Genomic DNA, 11,434 nt, shown 5'->3' on the forward strand with positions numbered 1-11,434 from the left:
GACTAGGGGATGGCAAGTATCCCACTCTCCTTTGGAGCACATGCTCCCTGCACTGGCTTAAGGCCGGTAGCCCCTTTTCTACTGGATTGCATGCATCATGCACTGTGCATAAGTGATGGCAAGCAGACCTTCCTCCATTGGGTATGTTTTTTTACTTTGGTGTAGGCCAATGATTGTCACAAGTAATACATATCACGGCTTGCATGCGCTGAGGCATTGATTGATGTGATCTTTTGTCTTCAGTTTTGTTTAAAAATATTATTTTTGGTAAATATTTCCTGAAAAGCAGTGCTGAGACTCTTCACGGGTGGTGATCTGCTTTGCCTTGTATGCGCAAAGAATCCAAAGTAATTGCATCTGAATTAAAATACAATGAAAATTTAATACTCGCAGACCAAGGAGGATGTCAACATTTAGAAACACGGGTCATCTCGGTCCTATTACAGCACAGACACAATGAATACCAGATGCCTTTGTCAGGAAAAAAAACAAAATCCACTAATGACGCAGCAAATTAACGAAAATGCAAAGACAGCCGGGAGACGAAGGCAACGGCCGCTTTCCAAGCCAACGTCTGAAGACTAATAACAATGTAACAAAATAGTGAGAAGCGCATCCTTGACCTTCTGCTACCTGCAAAACACAAATAGCTGTAAGCTCCGCGATTGCTAAAACACATTTTCAACTTTGCTCAATCCTCTAATAAGAAAGCATGTTTATTTATAAGACTCATTTGGCTGCAAGCTCAGTCTCAGGAGTAAAGCAGAAGATAAAAAAAAAAACACTTTAGAAGTAAAATGCTGAGAACATGGAGAAAAACAAAAACTGAAATAATTTATCATGTGATACGGTGTAAAATGAATGCGTCTCTGAAATTTGTAGTTAGAGATTTGCAGTAAATCTTAGAAATCCTGATGTTAGATAAATACAGAGAGGCGCATTTAATTCATTTATTTTGTTAATAATTCATTAGTTTCAATCATTAGTTTCAATCCAGTTGTTCAGTAATCCTATCAATATTAAACTTCATGGTTGATCCCTTTCAGCTCTATTTTATTCAATTTGTATGCGGTCAAATCAAGACAGAAACAATGGGACCAGATTGAAATTATTCACTCGTTTTCTGCGGGGGTGTAACATGTAGTATAACTAATTTTTAAATATGTATATATATATTTAATCTTTTGCTGCATAAAAGTGAACAAATTAACCACTTGAGCTCCAGAGGATTTACCCCCCTTAATGACCACGCCTCTTTTTGCTACTCGGCGCTGCACTAATTCAACTGATAATTGCGCGGTCATGCAATGCTGCACCCAAACGAAATTTACGTCCTTTTTTTCACACAAATAGAGCTTTCTTTTGGTGGTATTTGATCACCTGTGCGCTTTTTATTTTTCACGCTATAAACAAAAAAAGGCCAAAAATTTTGAAGAAAAACAATATTTTTTACTTTCAGCTATAAAAAATATATAGTAAACTCAAAGTTGGTTATAAATTTAGGCCAAAATGTATTCTGCTCCATGTTTTTGGTAAAAAAAAATCCCAATAAGTGTATATTGATTGCTTTGTGTGAAAGTTATAGCGTCTACAAACATTGGTATAAATACTGCAATTTACGCCATTTTTCTGCTATACAGCGCTGCGCTAATTTAACGGACAATTGCGCGGTCATGCAATACGGTACATAAATGAAATTTACATCCTTTTTTTCCCACAAATTGAGCTTTCTTTTGGTGGTATTTGATCGCCTGTGCGGTTTTTTGCGCTATAAAAAAAAAGGCTGACAATTTTGAAGAAAAAAAACAATATTTTGGACTTTTTGCTATAAAACACGTCCAGTAAAAAAAAATGCAAAAATCAAATTTAGTCATAAATTTCTGCCAAAATGCATTCTGCGACATGTCTTTGGTAAAAAAAACCCCAATATGTGTAAATTAATTGGTTTACGGGAAAGTTATAGCGTTTACAAATGACGGGAAAGATACTGGGATTTTTAGGGTTTTTTTATACTAATAATGGCGGCGATCAGTGACTTATGGCAGCGACCAGCGACTTATGGCGGGACTGCGGGACTGCGGCGGACATTCTGACATTGGGGGGTACTGACTTGGGGTCACTGACATCCCCAAAAACACTAATACAGTGATCAGTGCAAAAAAGAAAAACACTGACACTGTACTAATGGCACTGGGGAGGAAGGGGTTAACTTTATTTTGCAGGGAAGGGTTATCTGAGTGAGGGGGAGTGTTTTACTAGGGGGCGGGGGAGTGTGCTGGACGGGACAAGGCTGATCGAGAGAGAGAAACTCTTCTGACTTGATCAGCTCGCCTTCGAGCTGACAAGGAAGTGACAGCTGTGCTCTCTGTCACTGTTTACTGCCGATCGCCGGGAAACAGCCGCTAAGGACCGGCTGTGACCCGGCGACTGACATCCGCAGCGGTGATCGGTGGGACAGATAGGGGGCGCACGCGAGGCGCGCTGCCGCCCTATCTGTTTACAAAACACACATTTTAAAACGTGGTTTTGCCTGCCAGTGCCGCCCTGCCGCCGTATTTCTACAGTGGCTGGGCGGAAAGTGGTTAAATTTTTTTGAAAGATAACTGTAGTTAGCAATTTTCAATTTGAAGCACGTTTGTAGCATCACTTAAAGAAAATGCTGGTTGTAAATTCCGTAGAGGAGCATACAGTGCATACATCACAATTGGACAGATCTCTGATGTAGCACCCTGCTAGATAGGTGCTAGGTTAGCAAAATTTAGTTCTTGGCTCACTGTAATCAGTTGAGCTTCATGTGACTATTTTGGTCTGTTCTGTGTCCCATTGGCAGTAGGATTGGCTGCTTCCCCCATCTGTATGGAAAGGTCCTGCAGGATATCAGAAGCTGAATATTTTTGCTCCCAGGCCAATCCCTGGGGAGACGTACCCAGATGGTGATGGGAAGGAGCATAAATAGCCTGGGCCTTGGAACAGAGGGGTTCTTGTCTTAGAGGAGGAGATCACAGCCTGGATGACTGCTGCCCTTCCAGAAACAATCAAGGAAAAGATAGGATAAAAGGTGCAATAGTATGATCACTACCAAGACAAAAATGTTCAATATACAAGTCCCAAAGGTTTAGAAGTATAGTCCATCTAAATTAAAATGAATGTCCATCCATTCAGGGCAGCCTCTTGTGGGAAGAGAAGCAACTTCCAAATGCATCAAGAGAAAGGGAAAAGGAGTGAAGTGCTTCTCGGTGTCAAGTGATCAGTTGACAGAGGAGCGCTCCTGTCATTCCGCTCATAGTGCGCTTGCTTCGAAGCTCGTTGAAGGATGTTCGGTGCTGTCATCACAACCTGCGCTGCACCTCATGAGTGCTCCAGCCCTCTGTACTGACGTTTCTCCAACTTTCAGCCAACTACTGGGTCCAGACAGAGTGCCAAGTACCTGATAGGAGACTGAAATGACGAGGTCAGCCTCACTTGTGTCACTAGTCCTGACCCCACTGGAGGTGGAACAGAGGGTGTCTAGGGACCAGGGGGGCAAGAGCACCAGTAGATAATGTTTGCAGCTCTTGCAGTTGGCGACCTTGGAAGACTGATGAACCTCCAATTCAGGAACAGTAGTAATATGCAGAGCTGGTATGGTAGACCTCCAAATGTGCACCAGAGCAAGGCAGGAAGCGAGGGTGAGGGACAGGAGCAGTGTCATAGGAATAGCCAGGGTCATCAACGGGCGGAAAGTGAGGTACCAAATCAGAAGCAAGCCAAAGTCAGGAGCAGAGCCGAAGTCAGAAACCAGTATCAAGTAGGAGAATAATCAAAGTCAGATCAGGAACAACCCGGGTCAGCAACAAGGGAATCACACAGGAACAAGCAGGACACGGGGGGAGCTGAAGACCAGACAGCACTTAGCATAGGCAGAGATACCCTTTAAATATTCCATCTGGCGCCAATCTTTGCTGTGCGTGTGCACGTGCTTGGGCGCGATCGCGCATTTCTGTGCGCATGCGCACAACCGATCACTCTTCTCTGGACATTTCTATGCACATGCGCATTTCTATTTGCAAATCGTCTCACCGGGAATCCCTTACACGGAGTAGCAGAGGCAGTGGCGGTGACTCGCTGATAGCATGGTCTGATATGTCTTCTCATCTCTTATAAAATGTGAGTTGCTAATTGTTTTTAACAACAAATTATCTTTTATTGAATGTCTACACTTAGAGGTGCATCTCTCTTTTCCCTTGCCCTTCTGGGCAGGCCTGCCTTGTGTCTACTGTTCCAGCTGGGCTAGCTGGGGGTGCCCTATTCTGCTAAACATTGCTGGAGCTGACTGAAGGACTTTCATCTGGGGATCTGGTTGGTATAACTGGAGAGTTGTCTGGAAGGTATTAGAAGAAGGCATCCAATTATCCAAAGACATTAATGAGTACAGACTGGTGTGAGAGATCTCTTAGACTATGTGCTGTTGCCATCCCTCTTGTGCTAGAGTCAGTGTTGCTCAAAGGGAACATTGCTCATGGTGTCCTATTATAGGACTGAGCTCAGATTCTTAGGATGAAGATTAGATTCCTCAAGAATCTGCTAAAGTTACCAGACAATCCCACAGTTACCCTAAACCTACCCAAGTTCAAGTTCTGCAATAAAGCATCAGAAAAGCATACCCCCTAGACTGTTCATTGAGCCAAAGGAGTGACTGTGACTGTGTGTCAGGGCAGGAGCTGTGGAACGGACAGGCAGGCCTAGTGGCAGGGTCACGCACTGACTGACGACAACCACTACCCACAGACCGGAGTCCCTCAGGGTGCGGAGTCCAAGTCCCAGGCTGCCTTTCACCAGGGCCCCTGATGGTGGGGATAGATTTGACGCAGCCAGGAACCAGGTCGTGGCCCCCGAGACACCCCAGCTGCAGTAATGGCTGCCGCCAATGGCGTGTAGCTGGTAGGAATCAGATTAGACAATAGCGTAGTCGGGCAGGCCAGGTCCACAACAACAGGACAAATGGTACAGAACAGTAGACAAGAATAACAGGTCACAGGCCAGGTTCAGCAACGGGAGGTCAGATCAAAGGAAAATGCAGAGAATGGTCTAGTCAAAAGCCGAGTCAGATTCCAGGAGAGTCACGAGAGTATAAGCAGAGCTATAACAACACTAACACACAAGACACGAATGCAGAGAGCACTTGCAGACTGCAGGCTTAAATGTGATTGTAAGGGACCGCCCGGCGACACCACTAGCACTCCACTAATCAGGCGTCCCCAGCGCACGGAGTCTAAGTTCCAGAGTACTTGTTCACCAGGGCCCCTGATGGTGGGGATGGACTTGGAGTACCCCGGGACCAGGTCTTGCCTACTGAGGATACCCGCCAGTGGTAGGGGTGTTCGCCAGGGGTCCCCACGGGAGAGAGCCTGATATGAGGAGGTCTGGAGACCCCGTTGAGAGGGATGGATGGATGGCTGAGCAAGTGCAGAGTCAGGCAAGCCGGTTCGGTAACGATGGGGACGGTGTGGTACAAAGCAGCGGGCAGAGAATAGTCGGGTCACACGCCAGGTCAGCAACAGTAAGTCAGGTCCAATAGGGGGCATCCAGGAGAGAGGTCAGGCAAAGCAAGGGTCTGGGCAGGAGAATACAGCAGTGGTCAGGTACAATCCGGGTCAGCAACTCACTAGAAACAGGTTCAGGATACAGGATGCAGGATAAGACCAGAAGGCACCGAATGACAGCTCAGGGTCGTTTAAATATCGTGCCTTGTGCTGCGGCCGCGGCTTCTACTGCGCATGCGCGAACTCGAATGCCGCGGCCGGCCCGGACCTAGTGCCCGTGTCCCTGCACAGGGCGGCGCACTGCGCCTGCGCTGGGACCATCGCTGCGGGGATCGTGGAGATCCCTGACAGTGATGAACCACACCCTTCTGAGGAGGAGCCGAAGAAGCCTGAAGGCATAAAGGTTCCCACCCTGCTGTGCAGAAACCCAAGATGGACTCCAGCACATGGGATGCACAAGCTCTGAGGAAAGGTAGGACCTTGACACCCTAACACTGTCCCTGATGTAAACACTAACCCTAATGCCAACCCTAATATCAGCCCTAATGCCAACACTGACCCTAATACTGACCCGGGACAAACGGTAAAGAACAGTAGACAAGAATCACAGGTCACAGGCTGGGTTCAGCAACGGGAGGTCAGATCAAAGGAAAACACAGAGAATGGTCTAGTCACAAGCCGAGTCAGATTCCAGGAGAGTCACAAGAGTATACACAGAGCTGTTGCAACACTAACACACAAGACACGAATGCAAAGGGCATGTGCGGACAACAGACTTATATGCAATCAACCACACCCCTCTGGGGGGTGGACCTCAGAGGCCTGAAGGCATAAAAGACTCCCACCATGCTCTTTGCAGAAACCCAAGATGGATTCCAGCACATGGAGCAGCACAACCTCTGGGAAAAGGTAGGACCTTGACACTGTGTGCCTGGCTGTAGGAGCATCTACTGGGAAAAGACCCTAGGGAACTAAAACAGTGGGCTTCTGTGGGAGTGAGTGCTACACTGTTATCTAAATCTCTAAAGATCAAACACATATTAAATATTAATTATATTAAGTCAAATATCAATATGCAAAATTCTCCTGCTATGATCATCACTAGTGCTGACATTTGTATTTTCCATTTATGTGAATTATGAATTGTAAAGACAAGTCCACAAAGTTGTAAAAGCACTGAACAGAGACCGCATCCAATAAGGGTGTAACTTCAGAATGGCTGCCATGGCACGTTGTATTCAATGTCTGGTTCTCAATTTGAGACAGTGATACTGGACTGGTGGTTGCATTCAGTGTAGTCTACGATACCTAGCCAGTATGATATGTTGCTGGTAATTCTTCTTGGCCTTTTAGGTTTTGTAAAAACTCCAAAAACGTCAAGTCTGTGTGGCATGGTGGGGCAACATTACAACCCTAACCAAAGTATTTTACTAAATCAGAACCCCTCATTTCAGCCAGAGGCAAGTACTACAAGCAAAACCACAAAATCCAACCCTTTGTTTGTTTCATAAAATCTAGTTAGAGATTTAAAAAATCCTGCATTATAAAGGATGCAACCAACTGAAGAACAATGCACAATTATAGGCACTGGGCAAGCTTCAGGAGTTTAACCTATGGTACCAAGTAGGGATCAAATATGTTCACCAACTGTTTACTAATGATACACTTGAGACATTTCAGTCGTTACAACTAGAGTACCAGATCTCCAACCAAAAATTCTACCAATATTTACAATTTTGCCATGCACTGACTATGTAAGTCAAAACCCAAAATGTATCCTTGACACATACCCCTTTAATTGGAAAGCTAGCATATAACATAATAATAAAAATATTTATCTCCCAATTTATCTTTCAATTATACACCTTATTCCATTGTGGCCAAATATATAACACAATTCTACCCTGTAGAAGAGGATGGAAAGAGGATTTAGACGCCATTACAGAAGAAACCTTAGAAATAATATCTACAGTATGCTTATCACCAATTCAGAGGCGAACAGTTATTTATAATTCAGAGGGTATATAACACTTACAAAAATGTATTCAAGTGGCATTGAATAGACACCCCAAACTGTCCTATCTATCAGGGTGTCACATTCCTGGCAAGAGGCTGAAGTGACAAGAGGGCATCCCTTGTGGCTCTGGTCTGAACACCCCTGGCGATGGTGACAGGTAGCACCAGGTACAAAGTGTCACGGGTGCTGAAAGTCCAGTTTGCTAGTGGCTGCTCTTGGAGGTGATCAGAATGGTAGCTCTCTAGCTGGGAGATGGAAGTCCCTGAGGGATCACTGAGAGACTCTACAAAGTGGCAGGTTGGGCCCAGCAGTTGACAGAATGTAGGCACCCGTGGTGCGAAAAGATGTTGAAGGTTCAAGATCAAGGGCCAAGCCAAGGTCATACGCAAATGAACAACAGGATGGAGATGAGAGAGTCAGAGTCTGGAACCAAGCTAATATCATACACGGATGTGTTGCTATGGATATGTGGTGATTTTTTTTATAGCTTAGATAGGCAAATTGTTAGGTTTTAATTTGGAAGCTATGCCTCCCTTATTGATATGCAAATTAACCAGTTGGACTAGTTTGTGAAGCTCAGGACAGGAAGTGATGTAAAGGAAGTGAGGGGAAAAGGACTTTGGCCAGCCATGTGCTAAGAGACAAAGGAGCAACAGTTGTGCTGGAAAACAGAGGAGGAAGCAGTTGTGCTGGAGCAAGGAGCCAGGAGAAGATTCATTCACCAGAAAACCGAAATTAACCAGCTAATTAATATGCTTGTGCCTATCACATACATTGTACATGTGTATTTGCTAGAAAGAATACTTAGCTTGTGTATGTTGTAGGGCATATTTTGTAATACTTTGTATACTATGAACTGTTTTTTTCTGCAATTGTATGTGCAGCCTTTTCTGTTTAATAAATTGCATTAATACACTATAGAGTTTTAAGCTTCCTTGGCTTATACCGCAAACGAACCTTAACCACTTCCCGTCCGGCCCATGTACATAAACGGCCGGATGGGAGCAGTGCGGGAGTGGATGGCTGTTTATAAACGGCCTCCGCATTCACTGCCTGTGCGCGCTCCCTGGGATCACGCGGCACCGCGATCCGCTGCCAGCTGTGTCCTCCAGACACCGATCACTGTTCGGGACCTCTGTGTGAGGTCCCAATTCATGTGATCCCTGATTGGCCAATAAGTGATCACATGAATAGTAGTAAACAAGATGTCACTTCCTGACATCATTGCTTACTACTAGTGAATTCTATGAATGATCACAGAGGTCACATGGTACAAGGCTATTCACAACAGCCTTGTACCATGTGACCAGCTGTGACCAATCACAGCTCTCACAGTATTTCTTAATGGCTGCAAGAATGCAGCCAGAGGGAAGGAGAAATGATTGCTTTTACAGCCTTTATGGGTGTAAAAGCAATCAGTGTAGAAAAAAATCTTCATCACCCCCCACAAGTAGTACAGTGTCACTATGGTAACACTGTACTGCTAGGGTGACAGTATGAAAAAAAAAAATAATAATATATATATATACAGTATATATATATATATATATATATATATATACTGTATATATATATATTATTATTTTTTTAACCTGGACAGGAAGGGGGTGAAAGTGTCTCGACTTGAGGTGGTTAATAGACACCAAGCAAACAACAGGTGGTCACTAGGATTGGAGATAACAGATTGGTCAAGGGTCAAAGCTATACTCATACATACATGGGTTGGCCAGCCCTTTGATGAGGATGATAGACGCAACGCGTTAGGGCGGACCGCACAGCAATCAAAAGTTACATCAGGACCCTACCAGAAGTGACGCAGTGGAAGTTTCCACATAGACGCTGGGTGAGACATTGATTGCTGGACTGCCAACCGGAGGGTATCTGACTGTCACAGGGACTATAATGATTTCTAGATGTGCCTATTTTTGTGAGTAGGTTTTTAAATCTCTATATTTTTAACCGGATTGCACTATTTGGAGCGTTTTCTTTCCTTTGTATAGTTTCTCTGAGAGCATTACTGGGAGTGACGGAGATGGTGAGACCTGCCACTGGTGAGCAGCTGGATGGTTTTTACAAGCGCTAAAACTGATCATTAGTTTGAGGGGCATATATGTGAGTGAGACGGCGTGTTGGGAAGTGGTGTGCACTACACAGCTGGGGACACGGTTCAACTAATATTGAGCTATCTGCAATGTATGAGAGCAGGATTATTTGGGAACTGTCACTTTTCACTTATGTGGCGAATCTAGAGACAATATTTGCTGGACTTTATATGGACACTTATATGCATTTGTTTTTAATGTGCCTCTTTATGTTGATAACCCACAGCGCTGCCTCATGTTTAGGTTTAACTGAATATAGTGGATGTTTATTTTAATTTTAAAAGGTAGCAGCATTGAAAGCACATTTTGTGTTCGTTTACAAATGGCGGTATATATACTGGGATTTTTTTTTTTTACTAGTAATGGCAGTGATCCTTGACTTTTAGCGGGATTGCAGTGGGCATTCTGACACTGGGGGGGAACTGACTTGGTACCGCTGACATCCCCAGTGACACCAATACAGTGATCAGTGCTAATAAAAAGCACTGACACTGTATTAATGGCACTGGGCAGGAAGGGGTTAACATGAGGGGCGATCTAGGGGTTAACTGTGTGCTGAGTATGTGTGCTTCACTGTAAGCACACTGCTTTGGATGGCTGTGCTGTGCACAGCCATCCAAAGCAGTGTGCCCGAGCTGACAGGGAGGAGATTGACAACTGTGAATGGTGGCTAGGGTAGGGCGCGTGCACGCCTTGCATGTGCCCCCTACACTGAAATGTAAAATCACACATATATACATGATTTTCCACACTTGTGCTGCCCTGCAGCCAGGGGCGGACTGACAACTCATGGGGCCCCCGGGCAATAGGGGATCATGGGGCCCCTGTGTCCTTGCCCAAACGCAAAAAAGCATATGAAAAAGGTACCAGGGGCATCTCATGGGGCCCCCTATTGACCCCGGGTCCTCGGGCAGCGCCCGAGTTTCCAAATGGTCAGTCCGCCCCTGCCTGTAGCAGTATTTCCGCTATAGGGCGGTCCAGAAGAGGTTAAAGTAGTGTTAGTACCTGACTTTGACTTGGCATCAGGCTCTTGCAGTAGCACAAGGAGCTAATCAGTTCATGCGATGACAAGAAGTATGCTAGTAGGAGAAGAGAGCAAAATGACTGTGCTGTCTCTCCTTTTACTATCCACTCACAGGCTGCAAAGGGTTGCAGCACAAACAGGGCTCAGAGTTAGTGGCTTGAATGATGTTGGCCATCAGACTGAGGACACCTAGTGGCAGAAAAATACACACTGTGGAGCAAATCTCTGGATTGAAGGTATATATTGAAGCAAAAGCTGGTTTTGTAATTTTGTCTTTAAATAGACCTTTCATTTTTTTTATCTTACTATTCTGGAGTTCTGCTTTATATATTCTATACATTTTTGCAATCTCACCTCTGTTCACATGATCTATCCTATGGTTATCTAAAAAAGACATCAAAACAGTAGTGGCCTTCTTTTTTAGGACAGACTGTCTTTAATTGAATCCAAAGATGGATCCATACAGACGGGGGTGGGAGGAGCTCTGACTCCAGCATGTGTAAAGCTTGAGCTATTGAGCTCTATGAGCAGGGACAGTAGATGTTAGGGACATGGTGTATAGTAGAGGCCAATGAGATCTTCACCTGCTGGAAAGATATTGTAACAGAGAAAGACATTTAACGAGAGATACATATGGAAAGATAGGTAGATTAATAGGTACTGAGGATAGATAGATAGATAGATAGATAGATAGATAGATAGATAGATAGATAGATGCCATTTATTCAGAAAATGTTGCAATCCTCTTCCTTCCATTCTCCAGACTTTT

Source organism: Staurois parvus, unplaced genomic scaffold, assembly GCF_062004578.1.
Source record: "Staurois parvus isolate SC_StPar_1 unplaced genomic scaffold, SC_StPar_1.0 ptg001246l, whole genome shotgun sequence".
Lineage (NCBI taxonomy): Eukaryota > Metazoa > Chordata > Amphibia > Anura > Ranidae > Staurois > Staurois parvus.